Source organism: Pseudoliparis swirei, chromosome 24 (genome assembly GCF_029220125.1).
Source record: "Pseudoliparis swirei isolate HS2019 ecotype Mariana Trench chromosome 24, NWPU_hadal_v1, whole genome shotgun sequence".
Lineage (NCBI taxonomy): Eukaryota > Metazoa > Chordata > Actinopteri > Perciformes > Liparidae > Pseudoliparis > Pseudoliparis swirei.
The window spans coordinates 16,853,851-16,867,495 of NC_079411.1; the positions used below are offsets into that span (position 1 = coordinate 16,853,851).

General features: G+C 44.2%; 1 protein-coding gene across 1 annotated transcript in view; it reads right to left on the reverse strand.

Annotated features, from left to right (window-relative positions):
- adgrl3.1 (adhesion G protein-coupled receptor L3.1) overlaps window positions 1–13,645 on the reverse strand; it is a 123,754-nt gene that overhangs the window by 102,533 nt on the left and 7,576 nt on the right. Inside the window, exon 2 of the mRNA XM_056408932.1 lies at window positions 9,337–9,421. The gene's annotated coding sequence lies outside the window, so the exon portion shown is untranslated. The remainder of the gene's footprint in view (window positions 1–9,336; window positions 9,422–13,645) is intronic.

Sequence of the window (13,645 nt, forward strand, 5' to 3'; positions counted from 1 at the left end):
TCATTCTTTCTGTGCGGCACGTTACCATGGCGAACTTGCGTCAACCGCTCACAGACAAAGCCGTTTTTGAGCGTGACTCGACAGTACAAAAACATAAATCCTTTAAAGCTCAGGGAGAAAAAGAAGAGATGTCTGGAGGAAGGTGCATCACATGGATGACCCAGCATGCAACACTACTGATACCACTGATGGTCACGCTCCATCTTATGTTCTGTTCTAAACAATAGTTCCTACTAATTCAACCCTCTGATTCCAGTTTCTTTATTGTGTGGTCTTTCTCTGCTGACATTAATTCCTGAAAGCTCTGTAGTATGATCTGAGACTAGCCCAGAGTTAAGTATGTTCATCTAGCAAACTATACCTACCTTGGAGTGTTACAATAGCAGTATCATTTTGTCTTATATGTCCATCAAGGTAAATTGCTAGAGCCAAATATGATATGATTTCTAATCGTCCAAAATAATGTTATGTGCATATTTCCAAGTAAGCCACTAACTGGTCGATACGTGCGATGCTTTGAGCGGGCAGCTTGCCGTGTATTGAGTGGGCCGGTCTGACAGTAACTCCCGGGCCACTTTTCCCCCAGTCCGCCCCTGGGCGCGACCACATAAGGTCTATGTATTGGAAACACAATTATGATGTATTTAAAACCAGCCGACTTCCAAATTGGAGTAAATATGTTTTTGGGGGGGGGGGGGGGGGGGTCGGTGGACGATATGTGACTTCGGGGACAATTATAAATTGCATCACCATGTGTAGTGCAAAACACCGCCATATTGCTCGTAAGGTACAAACAACGTTTATGTAAAAAAATATATTTGTGTATTTAATTAGCAAAAGGTATTTGTATTTTTAAGCAGTCGTCCAGCAGATTATTTTATGAATAGGATAGCTGTGTGCCCCACCCACCTGATGACTGGCCCCGCCCAAAAATGACCGGACCTCTATTTCACTAATCATCTAATCTTTTTTGCTACCGATCACGGACTAAAAATGTCCAGTAGAACACATGTTAGAACAAATACAGGTACAATAAACTGCAGTGACAGCTAGCCTAGCGACAGCTAGCCTAGCGACAGCTAGCCTAGAGACAGCTAGCCTAGAGACAGCTAGCCTAGCGACAGCTAGCCTGCGCTGAAGCTGAAGCTGATTGACAGACGTTTTCCGACCTGGTTCCTGTCATTGTCATCGATTTGGATGTTTCAGAATTTCAGTACTTGGGTTTGTTCTAAACTACAAAAAAAGAGGCAGTAGACGAAATCATAATCTCAAAAAAACTCAGATAACCTAGTGCTAAATGTTAACTAGCCTAGCATGAACGCCATATACATTGCGCAGTTACCGGTAATTTCTTGTGCCTTGCAATTCACACCTTTTTTGTCAAATATCTTGATAGCCACTGCCGTCTGCCTCTACAAGGCTCTGTAATATTTCATTATGATTATTATTTCAGGCAAATTCCATTGTAGCACATTGTAATTATGAATCACCCTGTGTCACGTTAGGGGAGGCTGATTCATGCGAGAATCATTGGCTAATGACGGCGGTGGCTAAAAAACTAAACAAAGCGTAAATAAACAAATGAACGCACGGAACCATAACTGTGTCATATTAAAAAACACACACAAGCACACAGTCATGCGGACGCATGTGCAGCCTTTTATTTCTGTGTGGCAATGCAAGAGAGAGAGGGGGGGGGGGGGATTAGAGTTAATGGTTTACAAAACTACCTCTGATACGATCAATTATGTCAGCGAGGGATGCAGTGAAGCTGATTCCACTGCCACCGCTGTTGTCCCCCTCCCTTTGAATTCATCTGTCGTCTTCTTCATCCCCCCGACCATCTCTTCCTCCTCTCCCTCTCCGTGGCTGGGCTCCGTACTCAGTACTGTCACACTGGATTCCGTCAAAGCCGTGCCTCAAAGCCAGCGGCGGGTAGAGGCAAAGTTGTTGTGCGTGCGTGCGTGTGTGTGTGTGTGTTTGGGGAGAGAGAAAGTTGTCCTGTACAATACAGAGAACAGCCACCTCAGCAGGGAATGATGCTGCATCCAAGAGGAGGCAGACGTGCAGGCCGGAGACGACACTCGTAGCCTAGATTTAAACCCTCGCGAACAGTTTCATTTGGCGGGAGGATACTCAAGTGTTCAGATGTAGAGCCTTTTTTTGTTGCTTCTTTTTCACCAATTTATCAATGTGTTTTTTTTCAGTTCCGTTCCCTTCCCTCCATTTTTTTGTTGTCTCCCGTTGTTATCATGCATCTAGTCCTGTTTTACTTATCTGCATTTAACTTCTTCCACTTTCTTTTTTTTATCTCCTGCGTCCCCATCCACCCTCGTCAAATCCAGCTCCCTCTTATCGCTCCGTGAAGTAGATAAAAATAAAAAAATTCTGACACCTGTTGTTCCCTATTTCTAGATCTAAACCTCCCACTAAAAAGACATGGGAAGATCCTAGACAGACGTAGATAATGAGATTCCGACTAAGGCGGGAATTTTTTGTTTGTTTTTCCTCCCGCGAATGCCAGCGAGACCCCAATACTTTCCAACACATGGAAACTTTTCAAAGATTTGTTTCGATTCAGCGAATTAAAGTTCAAAAAGTCAGAGATTGTTTATTCCACTAGTTCAGTCAGAAAGAAAAAAAGAAGTGATTTCTGCATAAGACATTAGGACCAAAGCTTGCATGGCAGAACGGATATGAACTGTGTATATCAGAGCTCTGAAATATTTATTAGAAAAAAGGCCTTTCTAGGGCGCTTACTGGGCCTGTTCATGATTTAATAATGCCTAAGCACCAACACTGATGGATAAATATAAAAGGAGGCACTTAATGCAGGACTGTCTATCTGCTGTGAAAATTTCATTGGAAATCTACCTGGGAGGAGCATGCACTCATTCGCACGCCGTTATCTCGACTCCTGCGTTAGAAAATGCACGTGTCGGCGCAAAAAAAACAAACAGCATTTCCCTCACAAGTATAGTGAGTAACACAACGATCATTTCGCACACATCACTTTGGAGGCCGGGCAGTGATGTGTGCGAAACAAAACGTCTCATAACAGACGCCCACAGTGATTTCGGAGAGTATTTTGTCACTTTACCTCGTGGAAATCCAAAAAGGGACTAAAATCTCAAACAAAACATGTTCTTCAAAGCTTGCTGTGATCGAAGAGGTGCAGCGGTGGTGATTCGGCGCGATAAATGTACCTGGGACATTAAAAATCCAGACGTCTTATTATAGTTCCCTGCTGGGTTGAGGCTGAGCTGTAGTTTTAAGCATGCTGAAAAAATAAAATAAAAGGGTTTGGCATATCATTGGATATCGGCTCATTCTTGTGTTACCATAAATATGTTCAAAATTCTTTTAGAGTGATTACCCCCCCCCCACCCTTCTCTTCTCCCTCCCTATATATATTGCATCCACTATCTTCATAAATATATTCAATGGTTTTGAAATGTCGGCCTGTAAGAACCGCTGTCCGTTGATTGCGAGGCGACGTGATTATTTCCCGCACCGGCAGAGAATGATCACTATCCATCACTTTGCCCGAAATGGCACGAATGCGGATGACACAATGGGCTCCGGCGGGATGTATGGGCAGCGACTCTGAAGCAATCAATGGAGACAGCAGAAGGTAAACACAGTGCTAAATGTCAGCCACGGTGATTGCGCCCGCCACAATATCATCTCGGTGGCGGGAGATCCAAATAACCAAAATCAATAATCTAATCATTTCTCATTCAAATCACGCGCGGTAGCGGTCTGGATCTTGTTGCACTTTCATATCCTCGGTGTGCAGATGTATTCCAATCAACACGCCAGAGCAGCCAGATGCATTGAAAATACAATGATTCAGAGAAGCACACACCTTATTGTGCATTTACCTGAAATACGTTTTTGAATATTCATCGTTTCCTATCTGATGCTGATGTACATGCATTAAGCCACACTCGATATACAGTACATGTTTTGTGGTAGCTTTTTTGGACTATTGCAATAATATTGTCATCACCATGGCATTTTGCACAATGCTATGTGCTTCAAATTAGTTGTGTATTTGAAATATGATCCACACTATATTTGCTTTATTGGCCACGTATGTGTGCACATAAAAGGGATTCAATTCCTTTTAGTTTTTTGCATCCGTCTTAATGTACTTAATGTCGATCATAAAACCCACGGTTCAGATCGTATCATTTCAACTGCTCTGGAGTCTGAAAACCATCAACAAAACATTTCTAGAATGTTATACCGCAGCTCTGTATTGTTAATTACAGAATGTTGAATAAGGATTGTTACATTTTAATTCTAGAATATTAAATTGCAGTTCTAGAATGTTAAATTACAGTTTAGTAGAGTAGAGTGCTAAAATGTGGAGGTACAATTTTAGAATGGTAACCTATAGTTCTCGAAGTTAATAATTCTAAAATATTATCAGAGTATTATAATATCATTATTATTAATAATGAATTTATCACAATAATAATGTTTCTGCAGTAGAGTATCTTAGAACAGTGGCTCTCGATAGAGCCAATCATGCTCCACTGCCCGCTTGGCACACAGTAGAAGTTTCAGTTGGTTGTATCCAGCAACCTCAACGCTAATCCTTTCATTGAGCATATGGTACATTTGGTATCTTCTTTTGCTGCTTGGATCTCATATTCTGGTTTTCTGGATATATATTCGGGTTCTGAAAGGCCAAGTTGAATGTAAGGGTCACAAAGGGATGCCAGCTGGGTTATCTTATCCTGCAATCGCTGAGAATGCCACAGAAAGCACATTCATAAGATTGAATCATCTTTGACAATGGGTGGGATCATGTATTCCTATGTGTCTTTCTACTGTATGTTTTGGCGTTAAAAGTGTTTCTTAACGTTTTAATTCTCCGAAAAACAATCGAACGAATGGTATCCGAGGACGGACTCAACGGCGGCTTGTAAATACTTCGCCAACCAGTGTTTTATCTGGGAACCCGTGCCGAAGCGCCCGAATAGAACAACACACCTCTACAGTAGCGCGATAGGGATAATTGAACCGGTTAACATATGCATGCAGGGGGAAACATCTGTGGGCACATCTGCTCCATCATCACACCGAGCCTTGTCGGAAATCTACGTTCACAATACACCCTCGCTCCTGCTTCACACAATTAGCGCCGGTCCACAAGCAGAACGGCCGCGGAAACGAGAGGAGGCAGCGGGAAGAACGGAACAGTGAGTGCTGCAACTTGTTTTTGATTCGCACAGATAAGACGCCGTATTCTTCTAGGAATACGCCGGCCCCCAAATAGCTGCTTTTCCTCTAAGTTGTTGACAAAAAGCATCTCTGTGGACTGTTCACTGTTGTCAAGTGAGCACGGGAGGGAGGGAAGGGGGGTGGGGGCTTGGGTCTCTACACTCAGGTGGCAATGAGTGTGTAAGTGGTGTGAGGCTTTTGTTTATGCATTTATGTCACTGTGTGTGTGTCTGTGTGTATGCGTGTGTGTGCGTTTATGTGTGTGTGTCTGTGCGTGTGTGTGTGTGTGTGTCTGCTCCCCCGGCGCCCTGCCTCTACCCAAGGAGGGAAAGAAGAAGAGCGCACGAGGGACCGACTGGTATCTTTATCACAGTCAACAGGATGCTCGGCAACCAGGCAGCAGACGACGCTCGAGTTGCGAGTATCGACAAGAAAATCGGCAGATCCAGGATCAGCCGGATTCAACTGGACTCGTCGATGGGTGAGGGGATGGGGGAGAGAATTTTCACACATTAACACCTGTGAGTGGCGCCGCCTCGCACCATTGGGGCACCGAGCTGCTCCATTGGATGGGCGAAAAAGGTTAAGTGTACCAGGGGTCACGGCCCTGCGGTGGGAGTTGTTTTGGGGGATATGAGTCAACGGGATTTTCTTTACAGCTAATGTGTACCACTCCGATTTTTCAGACTGTGACCTTTCAGTCACAAGCTCATTTCCTCCGAGATTATCCGTTACCGCGGGTCAATGCGTATCCGGTGGGAGACGGACGGGCCGCTCTCTGCTTCTGTTCACGGGCCGAGATGTGCAAGACAGTTTGGAACACGACCCATCGGTGAACCATCGCTCAAGCCTAAGGAAGACATACAAGTCCTCTAATGGAAAAGGTTTATGAAAATCATCAAATCGGTTGCGTGTTTAACAGCAAATCTAACTGTTTTAGCTCTAGGGTCAAATTGTCATCAACATCAAAATCATAAATGGGTCAAATAGATGAAAAATCCCATGCTAAGAGATCAAACTAATGTTTAAAGCAGTGAACCGTTCTTCACTGTCACACATTACGTGGCACCTTTTCAGGTGTGAGACTAAAACATCATGAACGATTGTTGCTTTTAATAAAATCACATTCACGCCCTCGGTTGCCAGTTCATTAGGGACTACTATAACCTCCTATAATTCAATTCACATCTAATGGGTTTTAGCATTGCATAATTATAGTTATGACCACTCACCACAAAAGTAATCATAACTTATTATCACACACTGACATATAATGCATTATAATGTTTGAATAATCACTTTTTTAAATGATTATTATTGTTTGCTTTAAGTTAAGTGTAAATTAGTAGATTTCATTTGTTTTACTTAAAGCATACAACTAGACAATTTAGAGTAACTAACATTTAAATGCACTGCGTCAGTGATCGTAATGCAATAATATGTATTACAAGAGAGAACTAAAATGTACTATGTTCAAAATGTCAGTGAGTGACCAGCCATTAAGAAGTAGGATGAAGCTTGGACATAAGTCATTATAAAATGTTGTATCGTGTTATGACTATTGGTATAAAGCTTTATGAATATTTGTGTTTCTAAGTGTAATTATTAACACATATATATTTGGAACATTACAGACGTGGGTGTTATAGACTGACAATTTTGTTTGTGGTGCTGTGCAATTATCTTGCATTATCTCTTCAGCATGTCACTTAGTTAGTTTTTAATTACAGCTCGTTTACAATTATTCACTTCTGGCTCACTTCTGGCTACGGTGTTGATGTATCAGCCAGGCCTGACATTTTGAGGGATGCTTAGTGGTTACCCATGGCAACGCTCTTCTCATTTCCTCAACGTCCTCCTCCATTACAATATCTTCCAGGTCTAGTGTTTCAAAGACATCTGTCTCATGGCCGGCCATGGCCGTGTGTGTGTGTATGTGTGTGTGTGTATGTGTGTGTGTGTGCAAGAAAGCTTGTGGCTATGTGGATTCGCTGGTGTCTGTTTGTGTGCATGCACGTATGCACACAAGGGAAGACGGCTGAGTCTTAATTGCACAAACCCATCTGCTGATTCTGGAAAACAGGCCTGCATCTTACAAACACAAACGGTTACTGAGGAAAAATACACACACACACACAGGCCACAAGTGCCTGCCTCAAAGGCTTCAACTTGGACCCCGAACAATTTGGCCCCTCTGGCAGCTTTGTGGACGGCATTGTCTGGCATGGTTTACAATACGGCCTCCATTGTTTTCGGACAAAGGCCTCTCCACTCAAGGCAAAGGTCACATTATAAGACAATAAGCCTGTGTTCATGGGGCTTGGCGACAAGGAGGGGTGTATGTGTGTGTGTGTGTGTGTGTAATAATTCCAAAATTGTTCAATTTTAAAAAGAATTTTAAAAGATGAACTTAATGAAAGAGACAGAAAGCGAAACCTCATTCCATCACCTCGACGTAACGTTACATTCAGCTCGTGTTCAGACGCACAGCGTTACATAAACATGCCAGATGAGGCTTTCATCTGCTCACAGTATCGGCTCATGCATCTGTTCGCCGCTCCGGCTCGCTTTACATGGAAATCGCTGTTTAACCCGAAAAGGCAAAACAGATATGGATCGCCTTTCAATCTGCGCTCTCATTAGCAACGTGGAAAATAAATGGCTGCGTGTTTCATGTGTGAAGCGGGAAACACCTGTTCCTCACATCCCCCCCACCACCCCTTACATGAAGAATGATACATGCTGCTTTCCTGTTGTTCTTTCTTTTCACTCATTGTCATTGTGAAATGAAGACCAAACGCAGCCCCGTCATCACAGAATTATATTTTAAAGTCAGCATCCTGGGTTCATATGAGAGTCGAGGAAGGAAAGCATGCTGTGTGACACACACACACACACACTCACACACACTGCACAGGATGTGCATTTCAAATGGACACACAAACTCGCCAAGTTCTCACACACCCACAAACACACACAAACACACATAATGGACACACAAACTCGCCAAGTTCTCACACACACACAAACACACACACACACAGACACACTCATTGAATACATTAAAACTAAGAAAATGCTGATTTAATGAGGCTTGACACATTTTCAAGCTTCAAACTAAAATGATTTAAAAAAAAATTAATTTCAAGAAATTCCAAACTATCTGAAAATACTGTGTCCTTGTGAATTAAATTTCATTAAAAAAAAAAGTTGTACACTGAAGTAAAAATGACCTTAGCCATTAAATAGATAAAGCTTAACTAACGACATGGAAAACTGCCACACACACACACACACACACACACACAACCAGAGCATCATCATTCACACTACTCTGAGGCGGCTCAATCAATTAAGAACAGGATCCTGCATGAAAACATGGCCTCTGGGGGTTTTTTAGACAGCAAAGATGCAACATATTTCTCCTCCCGTTGGGGGAAAAGAAAAAAAGCTGCCAGGACTCTCCGACTTGTTGTCAATACCCGAGAGCAGGTGCCCTCCCCCCACCGCCAATAAATTGAATGTGCGATTCATCAGCCCGACTCCAGGAGACAGTATTTCTAATTAAAAAGGAGCTCGTAAACTCAACGTTTTACAGGCTTGTAAATACACTGTAAATAAGTTGCAGTGAGTGGCTTCATGGGCGGATGAAGGGCCGGGGATTTGCGGTTTGACTCTCGTCGATGCGTTCGAGGAACAACGGGGCCGTTTGCAATTAATGTGCCACGTCAGTTTCTGGCGCTGCGTGTTATTCTCCCCCGGCTCTTCGCCGCTCCATTCCCACGTTCAACCCCGTTGTGTTCCGTTGTCCTCTTTGGACCTCGGAGGCTCACATCTCATTGGATTACCGGTTTGAGGCAACATATTTTGTCCGGGCCAATTAAGAGCATCACAGATGGAAAACTGAGCTCTCTGGTGTGTGTGTGTGTGTGGGGGGGGGGGGGGGACTGCATTATATTTGGGTTCTAAAGCATAATGCATTCTGTAGAGTCTGCAAAAACAACATGCCAGGTGTGAGCCTACTGTAAGTAAGAATGCATCCTGCGTCAACATCCCTTGGTTTACGTCACGAGGAGGTGAGATGGGCGGACATGTTCTTACCCGTTGTGTTGTACTTTGGTTGGTCAAAGTGAAATGAAGACCCCCCCAGAGAATTACATCTCAATGGCGGCTGGACGTCCGAGTCCTGCAGAGGCCGACGGAGGAGACGGAGCAGGATGGGAGCAATAGAGAGGAGACAAAAGGAGGGGTGGGGGGGGTTATTCAAGCTCAGTGAACTGAAGTCCCTGTCATTTTTTCACAATAGAGACTGATGGCCGTAATATGTAGTGGGGTGTGATGTGAATAATGCCCCCCCCCCCTCCTCCACCGCACTTTCACACACACTATGTGTGAACAGCCACTCCAACACAAGAACCAGGCCGCTCGCGAGCCACTTCCGCTCTCGTGATCGTGTGTGTGTGTGTGTGTGTGCGTGTGTGTGTGTGTGCGTGTGTGTACGTGTTAGGGCGCACGCGCGAGTGTGTGTGTGTGTAATGACCTCTTAAGTGTCAGGGTATCAAAGTCTATAATGGTCCATCTCGGCGCTGGCAGGCGGTTTATAGCTTAAAAAGCTCTCTCGCCATGATAACTGGTTTATATGGGTGGCATTTCACTGCCAAATGCCAGAGACACTTTTCGGAAAAGGAAAATTGTTAGCTCTGTTACTAGAACACAGAGTGGCAGTTATTCACAGTTAGAATGTCTCTTATATCTTTTTTGTTTTCTCTCCCTCCCCCATATCTCATCTCCCATTCTGCATCGTTCCCTGTTTTCCATCCTGTTTTTTCCCCCACAATATTCTCCCATCTGCCTCGGAGACACCTTATCTGGTTCTCTCCCCTCTCGTTCTCTCTCTATGTTGTATAGGCGCACAAACACACACACACACACATGCATGCATCATTTCAGAGCCTGGACCTTTGTGGAGCTCTCAGGCAGTGTTGTAATTGGGTCTATTAGCCAGTGCAGGAGGCCGCGAGCAATAGCTATACGGGCGGGCGGGCAGACGCTGCGACAAAAGAGGGCTTGACCGCACCGCGTTTGTGCACACGCACGCGTTTGCACGTATTCACGCGGATGAGCGTGCACCAACCGATGTAATATGCACGCATGCGTACTACAATGCGGGAGATTTGTCAGAGGCAACAGAGCATCGACGAGAAATAAATTGGGGGCTCAGCTAAGCTCCCCCCCCCCCCCCGACTTCCCAACCAATGCAGCACCTTCATTCATGTCGCGCTTGCTTCCCCTCCTTGATACGCGGTATGCATTATTCACACAGAGCCGGTCGACGACGGAGGGATCGATAAATGAGGGAATTGGAGGGAGAGGGAAAAGAAGCGGGATTTGGAGGCACAGGCGAAGGAGCGAGCTTGTCAGAGGAGCAAGACTACAGGGTGGGGGGGGAGGGGATTTATCATTAGGACTCATTTCTGTGAGGTGGGAAAGATGAGATTAAAGAGGCAGTCGTTCTGAAAGGTTCCGTGCACATACATCAGCGACGAGAAGTTCTTCATCAAATCCTGATTTGCTCTATCTGTCTGACGTCACACACTTCTCTGGATGAAACTAAGTGTTTTGCCCAAAGACACACCAATCGAGTGTGAGTCACGAAAAAGGAATGACATTCCACATTGGACTCCATCCCCACGCGACTCTCCATCGGTGCAGCGACGGAACATAGCCGTGTGTTTGGTTCCCTTTCAGCACCTTGCGGTTTGCTAGCTTGTGGCTCCCGCTACCAATATAAGCTGATCTGCTTCAACAATAATGGGCGTAAAAACAAAAGGCGCAGGCAGGCTGAAGTTCAACTGTGGGGTTCTGTCGAAAGTTGCGGTGACATAGACCAAGTAGGAGTCCGCTAGCCCAGGGGTCACCAACCTCCTTGAGACTTGAGAGTTCCTTGAAGGGTGGAGAGCAACATGGCACCTTTATCGAAACAATCTTCCCGAATTATAAATGAGCTCTGCGTACCTTTTATATAATAAATATCACACATTTGATGGGCCACATATATTAGGAGACTGTCAATGTTAATGATCCCTCGTAATCATTGCATGCGAGTTTAATGACATCTCTGATGATTAAGAAGTTATCTCCTTCAACATTTGAAAGTCACTCTTCCATAACTCATGTGTTGTTGTGGAGAGCTCGAGGATGCTGCATTTGTTTTTCAGCATTGAGCTTTTAATACGGTAGCCATGATACAGAATGTCTGCGCAAGGTACAAAGGAGAGTACAAGCCCTGGTTGAAGGAAAGGGAGGAGCGGACCACTTTACTCAACTGGGATTGGACAGATGGGTAAAAAGTTTTTTAAATGTTCATATCCGGGCAGCTTGGACCGAACAACGCTCCCGGGGACTCGTGCTATTTTGAGAACACGCCCACGGGTGGCTCATTGGCTCCCTGCAGGCGGCCGAGGCACTATAGGCTAATTTGTGCAGTGTAAAATCCCACAGGTATTCAGCGCCCTGAGACTAAGAGCGATATAAAAACTGTATTTTTTTGTTTTTGTAGATTTCTGCACACATGTAACGCACAGATGAAGGGATTTGTGTTTTTATTTTTGTCAAATTGTGTGCGCCGAGGTGGCTCACACGCGGATACTGGTGTGGAACGGAAGCAGTTTTTTATATTATGGATTGTTGCAGTGTGATTTGAAAGCACTTTCTAAATAACAAGATTTAATTGACTGCTTGTAGAAATCGATGAAAAATAGCCATGTGGAGTGGGATAGCATATTGAGGATGTGATACATCAAGATGCATTTGTCATTTGAAGATTCACACCATGAGATACAATCTTTCTCGAACCCTAAACCAAGTATTTTAGTTATCTCACCAGAACCATATCTTGTTTTCAGGGCACAGATTCAAACTGTGGCATCTTCTTCTTCTGATATAATTTAGAGGAATAAGATAGAGAAGCAGGCAAGCAGGAAACATTTATTTCTCCAAAAAAGTCATTTTACTTTTGCTGTCTGTTGTACTGACCATGTCAACATTTGAATGACATGTCTATATTGATACTAACAGATAGCTAAATTTTCCGACCAAGATCCCTTTTCCCCCCTCCAGCAGCTGTAGTAGCTGACAATAGAGTTTTGAGTTAAGACTTTTTGGTTAAGATTTAGCTCCCTTTGAGTTCATAAGAGGAGATGGCATATTTTGATTTAAATGAAGGTGAGAGGACTCCTCTGAGAGCAAAGACGAGGTCGACGGGCAGATTTAGATGGGAAAGCTTCCACCGCTGAAAGAGCTCGGGAGGGGCGCTGGCTGAGAGGGTTTTGGACGGTGACGGACTAAACAATACAAGGACGTGATGAGGGGCAGGAAGAGTTTTTTTCCTCTCTCTCTTCTAAATTCTCTGGAAACAATGTCTTCCTGAAAATAAAAAAAGGCAAACACAAAGACGTAAAGTATATGCATCATGACGGATGCTGCCTATTTTCTCACAGTAAAACAATGCTGTTTTCTATTATGAGCGTCAGTGGTTGGATTGATGTCTCCACCATTACTCACGAGCCCGCTGTATGTAATTAAAACGACTCCGCAGTACGCTTTTATGATGTTTTTTTCATGTATGGCCCTTTGTAATTACACCTAGGAAAACAACGGGTTGCACGCCACAAGACACCAGAAATCTCGCCAATGCCTGTTGGTGTAGAATAGATTCATGGCGGAGTGGAGCTCTGCAACGCCGTCCCCTCTTTCAAAGGGTGGAGTCCCCACCCAGATACGTTCACGCTAATACCACAATTCTCCCCCCTAGGGGTTTCGACAGATTCCATGAAGAATATGGAGCAATAGTGTGTAGACGGTCTACCCAGGCGTAAAATTAAAAGACTCTTGTCTATGTGCCCCACAAAAATCTTTGGAAGAGAGAGAAAAGAGAAAGAGAGGGAGAGAGAGAGAGAGAGAGAAGAAGAAGAGAGAGGGATGGGGGGATGAAGAAGGGAGGTGTACATGATAAAAAATCAAAAAAATGGTTGATTTGTCCACTGATTGTGAACCGATGAACTGTAATAAACTGTACAACCCTGGACAATGAGACGTTTTAATTTATGGGTACACACACATAGATACACACACAAAGAAAAAGACGCACACCAACATATATCGTTCGATCCATAAGAATAGCTTACAGTAATTGCCTGACATGGGTTTTACACAGATTGGTCTTAAAATACCAAATATCATTTCTCAAAGGCTGTCTTCTTGATACATGTGATGGACGCCGCCTCATCTATCATGCGCGTTCCGTCCAAGAGAGAGAGAGACAATCAGGGGGTCGAAAACGCACAGAAGCACTCTGCAGGAGAGCAGGCCGCACCATTTCTTACATGGTTAGAGAACCGGCGCGTGGTCG